At 37.4% G+C, this 17,653-nt stretch overlaps 1 long non-coding RNA gene across 1 annotated transcript; it reads right to left on the bottom strand.

Annotated features, from left to right (window-relative positions):
- Nucleotides 1-6,856: 6,856 nt before the first annotated feature.
- Nucleotides 6,857-7,823, bottom strand: LOC307160474. The gene is made up of 3 exons (XR_013821551.1): nt 7,366-7,823; nt 7,103-7,134; nt 6,857-6,938 (listed from the first exon to the last, which is right to left on the bottom strand). It is a non-coding gene; the product is annotated as an uncharacterized lncRNA (long non-coding RNA).
- Nucleotides 7,824-17,653: the final 9,830 nt, after the last annotated feature.

Below are 17,653 nucleotides of genomic sequence, written 5' to 3'. Positions count from 1 at the left end.
GAGTTGTTTGGCTTTTTATTTATGCAAAAAAATAAATTATGATGGCTTTATTAGACTATGGAGCTTAAATGGATTTTTTTATTTCTTTGTTGTAGCCTTTATGATGAGGAGGCTGTTAAAGTGACGTAATTCTACAGTGATAATATTAAGTGCAACTGAATTTAAAGGCGGAAGATTTAATGTTGTGGTGACTGCCAAATGAGAATGAAATATTATAAAACGCACGAGATAGATCTGAAATAAAGTGTGTGTTTAGTTTACTGGATGACCACGAAATATCGCTCGCACCTGAGTCCACGTCAGACTTTTTCCTTCGGAATGAGATTAATTTTTCTTTCTGTCTTCACTGATGTAGCATTGAGTTACAGACCTAAATATGCAGTGCATTTATGAATCATTACAGACGTTTTGGACCCCTCGGAGGCTTTTCGGGGTCTGGATTTCTCATCTCAGGCCTGAGGTGGAGGCCATAGTACATTTAAATACCTCACCAAACGACGTTGCGAGATGTGATTTGATCCAAGAGAGCTAAACTAACTCCCCTCTTTACAAACTACACCGTGTTTAAAACGCCAGTGAAATATACACAAACCCTGCATCGGCCGTTTGAACGCAAATTGATCCCATGCCTTGTCCGATGAAGAACGTCCGCAAAACATGAAACAGGTTAATGACATGATTATGTTAAAACTAAAAACTCAAAATCTGGCAGTGCCTACATGGTTAGTCAAGAAGAGCGAATTACTTAAAAGTAGCATTCATATGGGAATTTTATTGGCTTGCTGCAAAAAAAAGTGTTTTCATATGTTCTCCATCATGGTAGAGTTCAAGAAGCTGAATTTTTTAACTTTTAATATTACAAAAGGAAGATTTGGTTCACTCTTAAAAATAAAGGTTCCAAAATGTAGAAGAACCATTTTTGGTTCCCCAAAGAACCTTTCAGTGAACAGTTCTTTTTTTTTTTCTTAGTGTTTAAGAACATTTAAAAAATCTAAAGAAACTTTTTCCACTAAAAAGAAGCTTAAATGAAATGGAAAAGGTTCCATGAAGGGAACCATTGATGCCAATAACCTTTATTTTTAAGTCTGTATTGTGGATCCATTAAAAAACCAGACACTCCAAAGTCCAAATCATGAATCCAAAAATTTTTGAAAATCTTTTTTAATAAAAAAAACATTCCACTTTACATAAGAGGGGATAGACAATTGAAGTGTGTTCAGGTTTGCACGGTGCTCCCGCAATGCTCTTTGACATTTCGACCCTCGCATGAAATGTTAGACGTGTATAGACATGCCCCCCTCATGTAAAGAGGAATCGGTTGTGTGTACCTATTATAATGTTTTCTGAATGCTGCTCTCAGCTGCTCTGCTGTCACATAGGGCTACCTTGTGTCTGTGCTACTGAACGTATTTACTGGTGTTGGTGCTCAGTGTGCCGGAAAGTTTTCTCTGAGGTTGTGCTTCTTTTCCTGAGTGTGTATCAAAGTCACTCTTTGATTTGTGTGTTCAATGGTGGGGAAGGGCGTGGTATGTGCCTCCAAAGCCCCGCCCACCTCACTTGGTTGTGCTTACAACTATATATATATATATATTCTTTTGTGGAAACTGACACGCCTGAAACAATTTTGTATACATTTGTACAATAATGTTGTTCAACAAAATAAAACAAAAATGTTTGTAAAGTTAACAAATGTGTAATTCTTGTGCAAATACAATATATTCACAATAAAAGTTTATCATTACTACCTCTGGGTTTAGTATTGTTTTTTTTGGTTTTTTTTTTACTGTTTTTTTATTAAACAAATGGTTTGCATTTCACAGAGATGCATGAAGATAATCAAGGTAAATGGCTAGAAATGCATACATATTTGTTGTTCAATATCTGTACAATATTTTTTAAGAAATTAACATTCTAGGATGCATTAAATTGATCAAAATTGACAGTAATACTCGCATTGTTACAAAAAATATTTAAAATGTTCTTTTGAAGTTTCTATTTATCAAACAATCCTTAAAAAAATCTCAGGTTACGATGTTGTAACCTTGGTTCTCTGAGAAGGGGAACTCTATGCGTTCATGCTATGGGAACGCCTCCAGCTTGAGCTGGTGTCTGAAGCATGTGTGCTACATGGCAAACCCGATTGGCAACTACAAGAGATGACGTCACAGGCGCATCGGAAGACTATAAAAGGGCGCCCAAGGAACACGTCATCAACACGCAGTGTCTTGTTCCCCTTCTCAGGGAAACAAAGTTACATTTGTAACCTGATACATTCCCTTTCAAAGTGAAAGTCTACACTGCATCATGCGTTGACGCTATGGGAAAGAAATACACACTGCGCCATTCTGAACCAATGCCTGCCCAAATGAGCTGTGTAAGTACAACCATTAAGCCAGGCTGCACCATCAATCTCATGACTGGGAGCTTAGCATCGTAACCCCTCCCAAAATTAGAACCACCTAAGTGGACCGTATTTGTTGTATTCGACAGGGGGGAGGTCAACCCATTACTGTGGTCCCACCACTTGACGTCTCGCACCTGCTCTGAGGGGTAAACTAACCAAAAAAGGGTGCTAGCCGATACTCTGCCCTCAGTGGTCAGGATAGGCTTTATTAGAATCCGTGTGTTTCCAATGCTTCACTGTAAAACTTTTCACTGTAAATTTACAGTAAAATACTGGCAGCTGGGTTGCCAGCCACATACTGTATTTTTACAGAACTAGTACTGTAAACAGCATTTACAGTATTGTACTGTAAAACGTTGTACTGTAAATTTACAGTAAAATACTGGCAGCTAGGTTTCCAGCCACATACTGTATTTTTACAGAACTAGTACTGTAGACAGCATTTACAGTATTGTACTGTAAAACATTGTACTGTAAATTTACAGTAAAATACTGGCAGCTGGGTTGCCAGCCACATACTGTATTTTTACAGCACTAGTACAGTAAAAAGCATTTACAGTACTCCACTGTAATTACCAAATACAGTATATACCACATACTTTTACAATATTAAACTTGTCTACAGCAATAAATTGTATAGTAGTCACACTAGGAAAAAGAAAACAACATTTTCTGGGTTTTAAAACATTTATTTTGGTTAAAAGCAAAGATCAGAAAATTGCCTTCTGTGAACATGTTGGCTGAATTTTTTAAACATAAAATGCAATTTTAACACTTAACAACAAACAGGTAACACTTAGCACTTAATTAAAGGGATAGTTCACCCAAAAAATTAAATTAGCTCAAATTTACTCACCCTCAAGTCATCCTAGGTCTATATGACATTCTTCTTTCAGACGAATACAATCGGAGATATATTAAAAAATGTCCTGGCTCTTCCAAGCTTTATAATGGCAGTGAATTGCTGTTTCTGTTTTGAAGTCCATACAAGTGCAAACGAAATCCCATTCAAAGTCTTCAAGTTTTCGCAGAAGTGAGGACACCTGTAGGCTTACAGTGTTCTTTTTTTGCACAACTTGGCCAGTTTTGTTTGAAGTTACTTGTCCTTTCTTTGTTTTTGATCCACGTTCAGGATTGATGTCAGGAAATCGTCTAAAAGGCAGAAAAGAAAGGAAAAAAAACAATGAAATATTATGGACTGAGTTTATATATTTTGACAGAGAGAGACAGCACAAAAGATGTGTAAATAAAAAACAGATATCGGTTTTAACGACTAATCTGTTTGGATAAAACTGAACAACATAAAAAAAAATGCAATGTTGGATGTTGTGATCAATAACTGATATTTTTTCTGCCCTGGTTAAAATACATCAACTCAATGTGTCTGTTTACATGCGCACTGTCAACTAACTAAACTTTTGGAAGTGGGGTTGCCAGATTTAAAGTTTTATTCTACAACTTTTAATATCATCCCCTCATCAGGTCCCATCAGAGTATCAGTGGAAAGGCAGCCATAGACTCTGTTTATATAGAGCACACATTGCCAGAATCCAGCCCAAACCTTTGTGACAGAAATAATTTAACTTTAATTGCAAGCCTTGCAATGTTTATTGCATACATGACTACATGATAATGTTAAACATGACATTTACCAGACTAAAATGCATGTTTGCACCCAAAAATGAAAATTCTGTCATTATTGCTCACCCTTAAGACTTTCGTTCGTCTTCGGAACACAAATTAAGATATTTTTGATGAAATCTGGGAGGTTTCTGTCCCTCCATTGACATCAATGTCATTGCAACTCTCAAAGCCCAGAAAGGTGGTAAAAACATTGGTAAATAGAACATATAACTACAGTGGTTCAACCTTAATATTATGAAGTGACGAGAATACTTTTTGTGCGCAAAATAACCCCAAAATAACCTCTTCTCTTACATGTCATTCTCCTACACTGTTTTGTGAGGATGAGTAGGCCGGAGTGTATTAAAGGGTAACTCTCGCCAAAATGCAACCTAGGGTCTTTTTGTTAATCTACCAGAGGCAAACTTTCATTTAAAAGCATAATTAGGATGGAAACGCCACTTAAGTTTGACCGTGTTTTCGTTTTCGGTCTAATTGCCTTTTGAATGGGAGTGCTTGGACTATGATAGCATTAAAAATCGCTATTTTTTAAAACACTAAGGAGGCTCGACACAACATGAAACTGTGCTCGAAGTATCACCAGGGGCTCTACACATGAACTCCAGCATTGAGAACATTGTTTGTGTACACAGAGTTTACCAAAAATAAAGATTTTGAACAACTCACGGAAGCTGTGTCCGCCTGCATTTTGACAGTCAAAAATAGTCGATCTAATAACTTTATTCTAGAGCTGCTGTAAAGCCAAAACAATCTATGTTACTGTAATTTCCTATTATCACTGTAAAGCTGCTTTGAAACAATCTATATTGTTAAAAGCGCTATATAAATGAAGGTGACTTGACACTGTTTACACTACGTCAACAGCGTAGGAGAATGACGTGAAAGAGTAGAGATTGTTGAATAATGTCGTTATTTTTTTTCTTTTTTTTGTGCACAAAACAGGTTGCACCACTGTAGTTGCATGGATTATTTAAACAATGTTTTTACTACCTTTCTGGGCCTTGAAAATTGCAAAGACATTTCTGTCTATGGCTGGTTCAGAAACCTCTCAGATTTCATCAAAAATATCTTCATTTGTGTTCTGAAGATTAACAAAGGTCTTACAGGTTTGGAACAACATGAGGGTGAGTAATTAATGATAGAATTTTCACTAATCCTTCAACTGAAAACAACTTGCACTGACATATCTTAAATATGTGACTGCCACTGTTTTGTCTCAAGATGCACACCAGTAATGTTTTTTTTTTATTAGACATTTTTATAAAAGCTGCTTAAATACCCTAATTTTATTAAGGCCTAGACCTGTCTTAAAGGGTTAGTTCACCCAAAAATGAAAATGATGTCATTAATGACTCACCCTCATGTCACTCCAAACCCGTAAGACCTCTGAACTCTTCTGAAGACATCTTAAGATATTTTAGATTTATTCCGAGAGCTTTCTGTCCCTCCATTGTAAGTCAATGGACGTGTCACTGTTCACGTCCATAAAGGTAATAAAGACATCATCAAAGTAGTCCATGTGACATCAGTGGGTTATTTAGAATGTTTTGAAGCATCGAATATACATTTTGGTCCAAAATGAACAAAAACTACGACTTTATTCAACATTGTATTCTCTTCCGGTCTGTTTTCCATCCGCATTCACGAGTCCATATTGACGCACCAGATAACACGTCGGCAGCGTAAATGTGGACTCGTGAACGCGGATGAAAAACAGACCGGAAGAGAATACAATGTTGAATAAAGTCGTAGTTTTTGTTCATTTTGGACCAAAATGTATATATTCACTTACAATGGAGGGACAGAAATCCTCTCGGAATAAATTTAAAATATCTTATGATGTCTTCAGAAGAGAAACGGAGGTCTTACGGGTTTGGAGTGACATGAGGGTGAGTCATTAATGACATAATTTTCATTTTTGGGTGAACTAACCCTTTAAGCTAAGCCCAGTATGGAAACCAGGGCCATATTGTTCATACCAGTAGTCAGTCAGCTTAATAAATACTGTCAAGACAAGTCACAATTCAGTCTAATATTTATATGAATGGCAAATATGCTAATGACTAACCTCTGAACAAACTCAAGGTGCTGCCTCTTCCTGTACTGCAAGCTGAAGTTATAGGAGGAGGCAAACAGCGCTGCCAGGCCAGCGATGAAGTTAGGCTGTGATCCTTTCCACACACACCTTGACCTTCCAAACGTAATGTCCAGCACTGGTTGCTTAGAGATTGACCTGTAATTGAAAAAAATACAAAATAAAATGAATTAATAAATAATATTAATAATTAAAATAACTATTGTGGGTTCCACTGTGGTTCGATGTAGTTGTCTATCTATTCATTGTTCTATAAATTAAAATTTTCACCTAAAAATTAAAATTGATTAGGGTTAGAAGAACACTAAAACGCACTGCCATATTATTTTGCTTGTTTTAAGCATAAACTCACTAAATTTTTACTTATTCTTTCAGAAAACAAGACACTTTTTACTTGTCAATTAAATGCTTCTTCATGTAAGAATTTTAGATATCTGGACTGGAAACAAGAAAAAAACACTAATTAAGAAAAACATATTTTGCAGTGGAGTGAGTAAATGATGGCTTTTCATTTTAGGTTTAAACTTAAACCTTTAATGTTTACATACCAGGAAATAAGGCATGGACTCTCTGGCAAATGTAGATTGCTGGACATCAGCGTTGCAAATTCCTGAAACAATTTTTAAAAAGGACAGCACAACCATGATCAACAGAACCAAAACATAAAACATATATTACAGATTAATGAGATTTGCTGAATATCATCTACTTATCTGCTTGAAGGATAACACCGTCTAACTTCTCTTTGAATTGTTAGGCAATTTGTAGGAACATATGGCATGGCAATCAGGAATACTACATTTGAAAACAGCATTAACATGGATTTTTTTATGCTAGCAAAATTGAAAATTCTGACAACGATTCAAAAGCACGATCACAGAACTGACAGCATTTGATAGCATTTTTTATTTTATTTTACCACATAGACTATAACTGTAACACTACTTAAAAGCACTTACATTAGCACTGGACCGTCATCAGATTACAAAGCCTGAAACGAAAAATATATATCAAAAGCAGGTCATGCAAATAACATGGTATATGTTGCCTATTATGTGAAATATCGAAGTTAACGTTAACTTACTTGGTAAACAGGTGGAACAGAGTGAATTGTTTGCGCGGCCGCGGTAGAAAACCGCGATCGCAAAATCAAACCAAATAAGCATTTGTGAAAACAATGTAGAAATGCGAACGCAAAAAAAAACAAAATATATTGGCTTACCGTATCACTCAGTTGAACAATTTTCCATCTTCTCAAACTCTAAATCCCACTAATCGTCACAGGCGCAGGTTATTCAGATGACAAATTCTTCCATCCGTCTTCATGTAACATTAATGTCGCCCATTTTCTGCTGCGTCACAGACAACTAATGTTTCAAACACGAACCGAAGCTCACAAAAGCTTAAAAATTGCTCACAGATTCGCAGACACTGTTTATCTTGTTAACAGGAATGATTATTCTGTTCAGTTGAATCCCGCTGACAAATCAAGTTTGCCTGTAGTAGCTACTGTCGGCTCGCGTCACATTTGAACTGAATTGAGCGCGAAAGAAATCAATCCCACAATGCAGTGCTTTTACAGTATGATACTGTATTACGAATTTATCGGGTTGAAAACAGAAATGTGCTGTATATTTACAGCTGTTCTGTAAAATATACAGCCTAATACTGTATTATGGAAATACAGTACAATTCTGTAGGAAATTCGCTGTAAATTTACAGTAAAGTTTTACAGTGTTGCCCCACCTGAGGATGACCATCACTGCTCCCATTTAACCCAGCGAGACAGTACTAAAAACAAAGTGCATATATCTCAAGTGGCCCTTAATAATCCAAGTTTATCCCTCACTACGGACATCCCCTGGGGGTTACCCAACACAGTACACCACCTCCAATCATGCTGGAGGGGCGACAGAAGAGGAATAGGCCACAGGAACAGGGAATAGTTTAAACACATGGGGAAGATATTCTTCTGCTAGATGGAGCCACAGAAAGAATGTGAGGCACAAATTTCCCTTCTTAAACTGCATCTTCACATCACATGCGGTTGCAGGAAGAGAGCCTAAATACTACCCCCACTCTCTCCAACAAAGACACAGCCCGACCAGGGCAGTGGGACGCAACAGATAAAGAATTGAAAAATCTAGTTGCCGCTCTTTCTGAACCCATACATAAGAATTCTCGAACATTATATCCCTGATATTTCTCCTCGGCTTTTGCAAAGATCGCATCGCGAGCAGCCACACTCTCTTTCTGACTCTGCCTCCAGCTTGGACCAGCCACGGAGTCAAAGGGGGGATTTGGAGGAACACGACTTCGGCACGACCTCAAACACCACTGTCTGAACTTTCGCCTCTCTGAACTTTCGAACCACTGACTTGAGAGCGGTCCCGAAAAGCCCAGAAGGATAAACCAGGGCATTAAGATTTTCCCCTGCTCCTTGATAGCAAAAAAGTTCAGCCACAGGGCACTCCATAGCCACTAAAGCTTTAAGAGAGCGGGCAATGGAATGAGCTGCCTGCTTGGTGGCACAGAGGGTGAGATCTGTGCTGCGGCGGAGCTATCGCAGAGGTTCCAGTGGCATCCCCACACCTTGATCAAGGAAGCCCTTCTTAAGCTACTCAGCCAATGCCATCTGCGATCCCCAGATGCCTGGCTTTCATCCCCCTAAAGAGAGCCAGGCGGGAGCGGAGCTTCTTCATTGTGAACTTATCCTACTAATATAATGTATTTAATATGATTTATTATATTATCATTTATTATGATTTATTACCTTTTTTAACCTTCCATACTTTTAAACAGACAGAAAACTGGTTGGAGACGCTACACGCACACAAACAAACAATTTTCTTTAGGAAAAAAGGAAGTTGACGACGTGTTCCTTCGGCGCTCCTTTATAGTCTGCCTGTGTCGTCATCTCTTAGTGGCCAATCGGGATTAGCATGTAGCACACATACTTAAGACACCGGCTCATACTGGAGGCATTCCCATAGCATCAACGCATGACGCAGTGTAGAGTTCTATACATAGAAAAAGTAATCACTGTTTACGCCTCATAATAATAATACAAAATGTTTCTTGAGCACCAAATCAGCATATCACATTGATTTCTGACACTAGATTTCATGTGACACTGGAGTAATCGCTGCTGAAAATTCAGCTTTGCTTTCACATGAATAAATTACATTTTAAAATCTATGAAAAAAATAAAAAAAGTTAATTTTAAATTGTAAAAATGTTTCACAATACTGTTCTTACAGTATTTTTGATCAAATAAATGCAGAGACATCTTTCAAATACATCAAAATAAAAGTTTCTGATCCCAAACATTTGAATATGTGTGTGCCCCCACAAAATGCCCCCATAAATCAGACTAAGTGATGTTTTTTTGAAACTGTGTGAACAGTGCTGGTAGTAACAGTTTATATGTGTATATCTGGATTACATAATCAGATTCCTAAAACGAAATGCTTGTAATGAATTATATTACATTTTAAAATACTCATAATCAGACTAGTTACTTTGTTATTGATTACATTACTTAATTTTCACAAAATGGTTATTATTCATTATTCACTGATTCTCCAGAATTCTTCTAATTTAAAAAATTCTTCCTAATTTTATATTTAAAAGTTTCCTTTCTAAAAAAAAAAAAAAAAGCATATTGCTTGTAATATTCAGCCACTAGTTAGGCGCTTAAGTGTTTTATTTTTAAATATTTTCTTTTAATGTAACATTTTTAAGATGTAATTAATTATTAGCTTTTCATCCATTTCTGAACCCTCTGCAGTTCCTACACAAACCCCAGTTTGAGAAAGCCTGACATATGTTTAATGCACTTCATGTTGCTGATAACAAAGAGTGGATTACATTTTCTTTCTCTTTGCATTTGCATTTGCATCAATATGCTACAAGATTATTCTATTCAAATCAATGGTATGATAAATGAGTTCAAAAGTAATAAAAACGTATTTATATTATATTACCTAAAATTTGTTGCATAATAGATCACTACAAGTTTCATCATGTAATTTATATTCAGTAATAGATTACTATTTATTTATTCTATTTTTGTGTCAATCACTTAAGGAATGCCCACCCACCCAGGAATGTGACCTCTTAAGAGTTAGCACAAGCATGAAACAGCCATTTCCTGTTGACTCTGCCCATCTTATGAACAGACAGAGCCAGAAAATGCACCTCACCCGGCCACTAAGAGGACATCCCGGCTGGCAGATGAAACAATGTTTAATTGAGGGTGACGGAGCGTGGACCTTAGTCCAGATTTTGGGAGAGCAAATCTTCTGGAGCTCTTTGCTGTCTTCTTGATGGCTTTTAACAGGCTATCTATGACGACAGGCCTGCACTGTTATTTCCAATCCATTGAGCAGAGGAGGTCCAGATGCATGTGCGTCTGTGTGTGTGCGCCACGCTCCAGCTTTTAAGAGAGGTATCGTTTAATTTCTTCACTGGTGTTTGGAGAGCGGTTTACTGTGTCTGGATGTGCAGGATGCTTTTAGGGCCCGGCGGATGGGTTTTAGATGGTTATCTGGGGTGTGGGGTCACGGTAATCAGATATCACTTGTCGTCGACCCGAGGCGGAGTTACCATCTCAAAACAAGCAAGTCATGGACCAATAACAAACACAGTGTGATACGAGAGACACTTCATCGCTTTGCTCCCTGGTAGAAATGACCTCACGACTCTAGCCTCTGCAAAACCTGAGCAGAGATAATCAAAGTCTAAATAATAATAGTATTCATTACACTTCAAGCATACTGGAAAGGTTGTAAAAACTGAGGGGTGAACACAGATCTATGCAATGTTTGGGTTATCTGTTGGGATATATAAAACTTACATATATATTTATATTGAAGAAAAAAAAAACAGTGTTTCAGTCATTACGCAATGGCAGGACGGGCGTGATTTGTTTGTAATAGAATCATCACTCGCGTGGTGGTTTCGAGTAGACGTGTGCCTTTACTTTTCTAAGCATTCGAACTTGGCCTGGCTGACAAATAATCCCTTACATTTAGATTGCCAAGGCATCAGAGGGATCAGATTAACATTGGATCCTTTAATGTGAGCCAGTGTACTGAGGTCTTATGTGGGGCCACAGAGGCCTCTGGGGTTCCCAACTATAGTCTCAGCACCCAATTATAGGGCTTGTGGCCTACTCGTGTACAGAGACCATCCTGGTGGTAGGTTTTCCAACATATTTTTAAAAGAATTTTACCTAACTATTCTTTTATACCTAACTATTATTTGTTGAAAACATGATGCAAATTGAGGGTAAAATTTCAGAAATAGTGGGGGGAAAAAATACATTTTCTAAAAATCAATATTTGGTGTGACCATCCTTTGCTTTTAAAACAGCTTTTGCAGATACAGTTTTTTCCTATCTTTCCAATCATCAAATAATCCTGACCAAAAAAACAAAAAAAATCAGATTTTTCACAAAAATGATATTGATAAGATCAGCATATTAGAAGGATTTCTGAAGGATCATGTGACACTGAAGACTGCAGTAATGACGCTGAAAACAGTTATTTTGCAATATTACACTTAGTAGTGTATACACTTGTTCACAGTTTAGTTTGCAAGTAAATTATCTTTGTTATTTTAATTTAATCTCAGTGCAGCTAAAGCGCCCAGATTTCTTTCTGCATTTAACATGCTGTCCTATTATTTTAATAATGATTATTATTAATGTTTGATGTACTGTAGGAGATCTAGCTGCTACCACTACCACTTATACAACTAAAGTGCACACAGTTTCAGACTTACTCTCTGAATGCACCCTGACCTCTGTGCACTGAAACATAATTGGTCAGTGCTGGTTTGAGATTTGTAAGGGTGCTGTTTGTTTCTTTAAGGAGTGTGAGGGTCACGGATTAGTTCCTGTCCCTTAATAGAGCACAGATTGCGCTTAGGAGAGAGTAACAAGTTCGACCAAGGACATGAGGAATTGTCTGTTCACCTCTAGGTAGGCAATTCAACACAATTATATATATAAAAAAATGCATGCATTATTAATGCATTCCCATGTTAAACCTGCATGAAATAATTTTTGTTGGTGTTAACAGAGCAATAGCTGAAACCGAACAAAGGATTTCCAGTTCCCAGAATGCTTTGCATGGGACTGGATGAATGAAGTGAATGTTAAAATTAAGTGGGGAAATATTACTATTATTATTATTAATTCACTCTAATGGTGAAACACTTTAAGACATTTGCTATATAAATTAACTAAATGTAAATAATCGTTCAGAAAACTCATATCTCCAGATTTCGTCTCCCCCCCCCCCCCCCCATTTTTATTTTTATTTTTATTTTTATTTACGTCTGTCTGTGGGTTTTAGAAATATTTAATCAATGAAACATATTAAAAAGAGCTTGTGACTATACCTCCTAATTATATTGGACTGTCGGTCAACCTCATTACTCCAACTCCACCCCGCATATCGTGAAAGAAAGCACGCAGTTTGGCCCATCTCTGCTTGTTTGCAATTTATGCAAGGGTAAATAAAGAACTGTTTATTTGAATAAGTATGATGTTTACTCAAGAAACACTATATAAAGGCTAATGTTTTATGTATTTGAGGAGCGGAGAAGATTGTCTTAAGGCCTGTTCACACCAAGGACGATAACTATAAAGATAACGATAAAGATTTAGCCTAGTTCTAAAAATCGTTCTCAATATTAAAGAATAGCAGAGTTCACTCCACATATAATCGATTGGTTGGAATCACTTTCAGAACAATTTTATCCAGCTGATGAACAATAAAAACATTGACAGCCATTCAGAATCCATCCTGGTTTAACCAGCTCGAGCATTTAAAGCGGCAGAAAAGCATGCGCTTAAAATAAACAGATGGTGTGGACACTAATATAGTTATCCTTATATTTATCTTTATAGTTATCGTTCTTGGTGTGTACAGGCCTTTAGTCTAGCATTTGTCGTCAAGTCACAGCTAATACTGTCTTCAATAGCCTGTGCGTAGCACAGAAGAAAAAAAAACCTGAGCGCCCTAAAGGTTATAACCTGAAATTTGCTGAAAGCGAAACGATGCAGTCGTAATGATGGGCAAAACACGCATCTACGTCCGACATTCACTGGTCTAAAACTTCTTAACTCAATTTGAGCTTGATTTTGGTAGAATGTTAATAATATAATGGCTCATGCAAATGTCTGACCATAAATCCATAATATCAACCCAACCTTGACAGCAGTAAAATGCGTGACCACTGCCAGACTCACCTGCAAGCAATAAGCGAAAGAGTGCATGAAACTAGCTGAAAGTCTTCAGTATCTTAATAGTGCAGCTTTAACTCTGGAAAATATTGATGTGGTGCTTTATTAAAGAATACAACAGGGCCCATTCTTTGTCCTTTCCATGGTAATTTCCATGCCTCAGTGGCTAATTGTAAAGATCTGTTAAACCACTCAAATTGAACAGCCCTCTTGCACAGAGAGAAGAGAATTAGTTTTAATTTAGGTGTAATGAAATATTGATGAGTATATATTGTGTTCTATGTGCTGTGTTAAAGTGAGAGCCAGTGTTCATGACTGCCAGACCTTTCAGATCATTAGGAGCAACATGCTATTCTCATTACTGAGCTGTATGGTAATTAGTCATTAATATGTAAAGGGCCTGTAACAATCCTCTGGAGCTTTTATAATGGTAGAATGAGTAAGACAGCAAACAGAACCGGTCAAATAAACATGCACATTTGAAGTACCAGCAGCCCCTCTTTCAGACCTGTAGATGTGCAATAAGCATAACTTCAATTGGCATTCGTGCAAGGCATGCGCCCATGTGTAAAATCGATCAGATAACAGAGGCTGCGAAACCTGTAACATGATCGTCTAATCATACTTTTACCTCACTGACTGTTTCGGGTTTTTTTTCTCTTTGACTCATTAAATTGCCAAGCCCCATATAAGCCATAGGATGGATTTGTAGCCATTACATCTACATTACAAATCCCAAAGTTCTCCTTTATTAGTCTTCTTGTTGCTGTCAAGAGTAATGACATTCCACCTTGGGAATTTCTGGCAATCAGGAAAGGGAAACTCCATGCCAACCTGGGGAATAATTGACAGAATGATGTAAAAAAAAAAGATGGCAATTTGCTTTGAAATGATAAAGTTTAGAGAGCATAAAAGGGGAAAAAAACCCACTAAGATTCTAGCATGTTTTTGGTCGTTGCCAGGGTGTTGCTAAGGTGTTCAGAGCATTGAGCATTTAAGAGCATTGTGTGTATGTGGCTGCAAATATGCTTTGTGTAGTTGTCTTATACTACTGTTCAAAAGCATAACAGTAATATTTTGAAATATTATTGCGATTTAAAGGTCCCATGAAAAAGAATACAACAGTATTCATGAAAATTTCACTTTATGAGGTTTTTTAACAATAATATGAGTCCCCCTAACCTGCCTATGGTCCCCCAGTGGCTAAAAATGGCGATAAGTGTACGCCTTTGAGAAAATGAAAGCTCAGATGGGCCAATCTGGAATCTCCCCTATATCGTTAGCCTCATAGCATAATTGCCTAAGTCCTATTTTAAAAAATGCAATTATGCTATGAGGCTAACGATATGTCAGAGAGAGGGTTACCACCCCTTTCTCTGCTTTGCCTGCCCAGGGAATTTGGCCCGCCCATGAGAAAATGAGCTACGACCGTGCGAGCGCGATATTGTTTTTTCCTCGAGAGACATCATGGCTTGCAAACGAGCGAAGCATAGCAGTTGCTCAGTGTTTGGATGTACAAATGAACACAAAAGTATTTTTTTAGTTCCTTCATCCGAGCCTCTGAAGAACCAGTGGGTTAATTTTTATTTTCTCTGGAAATGGGCCGACACAACCTCCCAACTTCTAATACAGCTTTAGAATGACAGTACATCAGAGCAACATGAAAAGCCAACAATGTAGGCTAGCGTTAGCTAATGTTACATGATAATAACTGTAACAGCATACATAAACAAACCAAATAAAGTACCGTATCCAGACACAATATTTTAAACTAACCATTCGGAGACGTCCTGCTGTAGCCGCTGAGTTACAACTTCTTCAGGTGCTTCTTCATCCTGATCGGATTCTGGGTCAAACTGGAAAGCTTGAACGACTGCGTGTCTACGAGCCATTGCAATAGAGCTGGTAAGTCCCGCCCATCTGTAAAACCCCAAGTGGACCTCTAGGTTGAAAAATCGTCAATGCAAGTGAATGGGAGAAAATAATTATTTTCTGATCCCGTTTGAATTGTGCCATGAATGTGAACATATGTTGTCTGTGAATTTTTTATATAATTTTTCATGTTACGAGTTTGACAGTATATTGTATGATTCTTTGGCTAGCAGTTGTGGAAAAGACATAACGAGAAAGACTACATGTCGCCTATGTGACGTCACCCCATAACACATTTTGTCCTCCACTTGTCAAATCACGGTGCTAATGCTGCGATAATCTATGGAGACAGATCGAGATGCCTGTGTGTTTTGTACCCAAATGTCACCATTCAAACCAAATGGGCTGTTCTTTCTTCAGATTCGCGTCGAAAGCAGCGAAGAGTTGTAGTCCACAAAGTGCTTTCACACAAAGTCTAACCGTATACCAGCTAAATTGTAGCATTCTTTACACAAAAAATTATATAAAAATTTCACAGACAACATATGTTCACATTCATGGCAAAATTCAAACGGGACCAGAAAATAATTATTTTCTCCCATTCACTTGCATTGACGATTTTTCAACCTAGAGGTCCAGTGGGGTTAGCGGAAGGGGCGGGACTTACCAGCTCTATACATCCACTGTAAACATTAGCGCATGGTACCGTGGCAGCAAGCTGGTCAAGGCCACACCCCCACGCTCCACCTTGCCCCGCCTCTCTCCTCCTCATTAGCATTTAAAGCTACAGACACAGAAATGGTACGTCTTAAGGAAAGCTCATTGTGGGACTGGCTCGTAGTGGCTGTAATTCTGCACCAAGGCTGAATTTCGGGAAAGAGACTTCAGATACAGTATCAAGGGACCACTAAGGCCTCTATAAAAGCAGCATGTCATAGGACCTTTATAATAACTTTTCTATTTTAATATATTTGGCAAAGCTGAATTTTCAGCATCATTACTCCAGTCATAATATGCTGATTTGGTGTTCACGACTTGAAGGTAAGTAAATAAATAATAAAGGAACTTTAATTTTCTTATCAGCTATTACAGTCCAAAACTACCTGAATTCTGGTCTGACAGTTGATCGGACAAAAATTGAGACAGGATTTTTTTTTTTTTTTATAATTGGTATCAGTTAGATATGCCTAAAAATGACTTGTGGGATGTCAATGTAAACAAAGCCTTATTCAATTCTGTCAATGTTAAAACAGCCTTAACCACAAAGAGCAAAACAATACAGCTTGCTAATTTATTATGGCCTTCATAAACACTACCAGACCTCCAGCACTGCCTTCAACATGACTACTTGATAGATGATGTTCTGTCAGCAACTACTAGTTCCACTGGTTTCCTGGTACCAGGACCATGACTATATGACAGAACATTAACTGAAATCTCCCACCCAGATACACACACAAATTCAAAGTCATACACATAAGAAAACATGTAAGACAGAATAACACACATATGTGCTAATGGCTCATCTGTTGGTCATTTAGCATCAACGGTAATTATTATAGCAGGCTAGCAGGACCATAAGCGCACAACCCACCCTGACGTTTGTTTTAAGTGCCTCTATCGTGCTTATTTCAGACCAAATCGGGCTGAAAGGAGGGTGTGTGTGTGTGTGGACGCTAAAACATTTACAGATGGCGTTAGTACTGCCTCATCAAGAGCTAATCACGCAAACATGGGGCCACAGTAGATACACTTCCCAAAAGCCCAAGAGTGGCGTGTGTATTTATGCCCACAGATTTGTGACTGTACACTGCATGTGCCTCACTGTGTGTGTGACTGTGTGTGTGTGGGTGTCAAAGGCTAAACCACATGGAATGGAGAAGCCAGGAGAACTCCACAAAACCCTATGCAGATTTGGAATGCCAGACATTGACAATCAAGTTCTCAGCATCTCCATTTCCTTTTTTTATTTATTTTTTATTAAAAGATAAACTTAAGAGTTCTGGGCTCTCTATCGAGATGTGAGTGTTTTTGTTATCTATTTATCTATCATATTTATCTATCACATACAGTTGTAAATTTATTTATTCATGTTTGGTTACACTTTATTTTAAGGTGTCCTTGTTACAGTGTATATTATATATTAAGTACAAAGTAATATTTTTTAACTTCATGTACTTAGGGTGATTAGGATTAGGGTTTGCTTTAGGGTTAGCTGCATGTAATTATACATAGTTTATAGTTATTATAGTAACTACATGTAATATTTGTAATGACACTGTAAAATAAAGTGTTACCTTATTTTTTTACTATTTGTTTGTTTGTTGATTTATTTATTGATTTATTTTTTTTTTTTAATAAATTGCTTATCCACTTCGCCACA

The sequence above is a fragment of the Squalius cephalus genome, assembly GCF_949319135.1.
Source record: "Squalius cephalus genome assembly, chromosome: 6".
Taxonomy (NCBI): Eukaryota; Metazoa; Chordata; class Actinopteri; order Cypriniformes; family Leuciscidae; genus Squalius; species Squalius cephalus.
Note: the sequence above shows the minus strand (reverse complement) of the source record. Positions and strands in the feature narration are given on the sequence as shown.